Source organism: Mus caroli, chromosome 15, assembly GCF_900094665.2.
Source record: "Mus caroli chromosome 15, CAROLI_EIJ_v1.1, whole genome shotgun sequence".
Classification (NCBI taxonomy): Eukaryota; Metazoa; Chordata; class Mammalia; order Rodentia; family Muridae; genus Mus; species Mus caroli.
In genome coordinates this window covers 82,696,287-82,700,894 of record NC_034584.1, presented here as the reverse complement: position 1 = coordinate 82,700,894, position 4,608 = coordinate 82,696,287, and positions in this window count along the sequence as shown.

Genomic DNA, 4,608 nt, shown 5'->3' with positions numbered 1-4,608 from the left:
TCGCTGCAGGCAGAGCACCATCTTCCTGAGTCCACTTTGCAGATGCTTGGTGTCCAGTTCAGAAGTTTATCTTTGACACATGCACGGGTTCCTTGGGGTCTGTTCTCTGTGGCCCTCACTAACCTTGAGTGTGCAGGTTCACGTCTCTGCTGTTTTTTTGGGAAGTTTCTCCTATTGGATCTTCATATATTTTCTCAGCTGCATGATTCTTCTTGGTCTCCAGGACGCAAAGCCTGTCAAAAACTAGATTTATCTTTAATTGTTCTATGAATCCCTAAGGTTATGTTCAATTTCTTTCCCTCTATTTTCTCTCTATTGTGCAGTTGGGCAATTTTTATGACCTTATCCTCCAATTCAGAATCTAGACTCATTCCTATGTCATGTTTAATTTGCTATTAAATCTATCCAGTAAGTCTTCAAAAATGCCACATATTGCTTCATTGTATTTTGTTTTGTTTTTTGTTGTTGTTTTGCAAGACAGGGTTTCTCTGTTTAGCCCTGGCTGTCCTGGAACTCATTCTGTAGACCAAGCTGGCCTCAAACTCAGTAATCCTCCTGCCTGTGCCTCCACCACCACGCGTAGATCCTGATGGATCTGAGCAGTTGAGGCATTTATCATTCAGAAGTACAGAGGCTGTCTTCATGTCACACAGCTTTTGTTTTGTTTTGTTTGTTTTTTGTTTTTTTTTTTTCCGAGACAGGGTCTCTCTGTGTAGTACTGGCTGTCCTGGAACTCACTCTGTAGACCAGGCTGGCCTCAGAACTCAGAAATCCGCCTGCCTCTGCCTCCCGAGTGCTGGGATGAAAGGCATGCGCCACCACGCCTGGTGTCATACAGCTTTTGAAACAGAGCTCAGGCAGCTTTGTTTGAGGAGATACACGCCTTTAATCGCAGCACTCGGGAGGCAGAGGCAGGCGGATTTCTGAGTTTGAGGCCAACATGGTCTACAAAGTGAGTTCCAGGACAGCCAAGGCTATACAAAGAAACTCTGTCTCGAAAAAAATCAAAAGTCAAAAAAAAAAAAAAAAGGAGATTTGTTGTCCCACTGTCTGGAGACCAAAAGTCTGCAGCATTCTTGGCTTTTCGGTAACATCACTGCAGTCTTTGTCCCACTATGCCTGTGTTGTCTAAAATTTCCCCTTTCCCACAGGATATTAGGCACAGGGTTGGGGCCTGGCTTAATGATAGGACCTTGATTACACCTGTTAAAACTGTTTCCAAACCAGGCCATGGTTCAGGACTTTGATTGATTAAAACAGCTTTGTATGAGACACACTGTTTCCTACAGTGCAGGGAGACAACAGAGCAATTTGGGGATGAAGGCTGAAGCCGAGCCTTCAAGGGGTTATAGCATCCTAGAGGCCCACTGGGCTTCTTAGAGAAGATGCTCTGCTGAGGAATGCCTCTCAAGAACTTACAAATGTGATTCATACAACTCTAAAGCAAAGAAGAGTCAGATATTTGTTTAATCACCGGTGAGCAAAGCCAGCACACGGTGGTAAAACCACCTCATGAGACTGAAGAGCGGCATTTACAATGGCTGACACAGAGCGTGTGTGAGTAGGCTTGCTAACCTAGGTTACAAAATAAAACTGTTAAAGCCCTTCAGGGCCATCACACTGCCATTTTTCTATTATCTTTTCCCCTAGGCAAAAATAATTTTCTGTGTTTCACCATTGAATTTATTTGAACCCAGACAAGAATCACTTAACTTAGCCATCTGTTTTCTGCAAGTTAAAAACCTACCTTGACTAACTTGTAAAAGACCGTAATTAATGGTCCAGCAAGATGCATAAATTAGGAGTCAGAAAATTCCCCTGGCAAGTCTGCTGGACAACACTCAATCTGCTGTTGAAAAAAGACACATGCCACTTGTTTGCCTAATTGTAAATTCTAGAAAAGCTTTATTAGTTCCTACGTGTGATGATCATCTTCAAGGGTTATTGTTGTACCAGGAAAGACAGTTTCCTTGTATGCTGACCTGATTCATGCACACCGGCCCAGTAAGAAGAGGTGGCAATTAACATGATGAACCTCCTTAAGTGGTATATCTAAGCCATGACTTACACAAGACCAAGGCCGGAATATCAGCTCTGTTTGAAGATGTCATCATGAGGAATGTAGGACTGAGCATCAATTATGCCCAAGCTATGCTCTCATTTGCATTTCTATCCCTTGATTAGGAAACCGAGCCAAACTAGTCTTCAAGTTTGCTTATAGCCTCTGTGCATGGTAGGGGAGTTTTCATCCCCTCCCTGGCCTCACTGGCTACCATGGTTCCTGCCTTTCTAGACCATGTCTTTCTTTGTGTAGGGCTGGGCCTTTCTATGTCAGAGTACAGGTGCCTGGCCAGTGTGGGTCTGAGGGTGGTGTAGAGAAACAAATGTACTCTAAACGTTGTTCCTTTAAGGTGGGCATGTCATGTGACTCATGAGAAAGTTAAGACCTTAAAGGGTTTTTTTTTTTTGTTTTTTTTTTTTTTTCCAGACAGGGTTTCTCTGTGTAGCCCTGGCTGTCCTGGAACTCACTCTGTAGACCAGGCTGGCCTTGAACTCAGAAATCCGCCTGCCTTTGCCTCCGGAGTGCTGGGATTTAAAGGCCTGCGTGGCCACGCCCTGCTGACTTTAAAGGTTTTAATGTAGGGCATTGGTTACATACAAAATTCGATTTCCCAGTGAAGAGGACAACTGATTTCTATCATAATTATGTAAATCGTTGTATTTTTGTTAAGAAGAAAGCCAGACATGGTAGCAAATTCCAGTGATCTCAGCACTTTGGAGGCAGGGGCAGGAGGGCTAAGTTAAAAGCTCGTCTAGGCTACACATAGAGAGTCCTAGGCGAACCTGGACAGCCAGATTGATTCTACCAAAAACCAAAAGAGTAAGCGTCTGGGGTGCTCAGTATTATCAACTTTACAGGAGACAAACCTCTGGGCACCGCAGTGAGAGAGAGTTTAGATCAGGGTAAGGAAGATGGGAAGACCCACCCCTAACTGTAGGAGGCACCTCCATTGGCTGAGGACACTGAATAAAAACTGTCTTAACTTCTTGATTGTGGGTGTAGCATGACTGGCTTCCCTCCCATGATGCCCCGGCACCTTTAAACAGTGAGCCCAAGTAAGCTCTTTCATCCTTAAGTTGATTTTGTTATTTTATCACAGCAGCAAGAAAGGGAACCAGTGCAACACTGTAGCAAACATCCGATGGAAAGTACTCCAGATTCAATGGAAAAAAGGACTAGACTGCTACTTGAGGCATTTGTTTTGTGAGGACACAGTTAAAGAAAGGGTTTATTTGTGCCAGAAAACAGAACTTTGAAAAACTCACTAATGCCCTGTTCCTTGCGCTGTTCTGTCTTGTAGCTGGGGTATTCTGAGGAGCACTGATACCTCCAAAACCAAGCTTTTGAATGGTGCATACATGGGGGTAGGCCAGGTTTCTGCCTGTTGGAGGCCAGAGATGGCCTCAAAGGGAGACTGATGCATAGACGTTTCTCACAGTTAAGTTATAGAAGGGAGGATGGATGGAATGAATCATCTGCTAGATTAGAATGAGAGGTTAACCTAGTTCCTAGTATACACATCCCACAACTCATAACCCCTGTTATCCCAGCTCCAGGCCTTTTCTGCCTCTCTGGGCACTGGGCTCATATGTACAAACCCACACATATACACAGAATTTAATCAATTAAAAGTCACTAGTTATTATAAAAAATAATTTAAAAAAAAAGGTAACACAAAAGAGTTGAGCGTGGTCACATGTGCCTGTAATCTCTCCTCACATTACAAAGGCTGAAGCAGGAAGATTTTTAGTTTAAGAGCAGGCTGTGCTATACAGGAGGAGTTCCAGGCTAGCTAGATACTGAGACCAACACTACCTCAAAAATTAAAAAAAAAAAAAAGTGGACAATAATAACCAACCACCTACCAACCAACCAGATTAAAAAACTCTTGACAGATCACTCTAATTCAGTCATATTTCTTTATTTGAACTATTCATGCCATCTCTTATCCTCCGCCCCAGAAGGGCCTCTTGGTAGCCGGGTCTGCTCCCAAACTAACACTATTTGTGCATTTTCATCACAGTGCTAGGAGTGCGTGCACACAACCCAGTGGCCGGCTCATGCCATGTTTCTTACTGGCTATGCTTTAGTCTCTTTTGTTGCTGCTATTGTTTTTCGATACAAGGTTTCTGTGTAGCCCTAGCTGTCCTGGCACTTGCTCTGTAGACCAGGCTGGCCTAGAGACTCAGGGCTGGGGGTAAAGTGTGAGCCAGCACTGCCCTGCCCTTTATTTAGTCTTTTACCTTTGTCCTTCTGATTGTTAGTGTTGTTGACTTTTCTACCTTTTTCTTACATTTGAAAGCTGTAAGTCACATTTTATGTTTCAGGTGGAAATTGTGACTTATAAAATCTGACATTAAATATTATACATTTTAACATTATAATCCATTTTCTTTGGATTTTTTGTTTTGTTTTGTTTTTATGAGAGGGTTTCTCTGTGTAGCCCTGGCTGTTCTGGCACTCACTTTGTAGACCAGGCTGGCCTCAAACTCAGAAATCTGCCTGCCTCTGCCTCCCGAGTGCTGGGATGAAAGACCTGCGGGGGG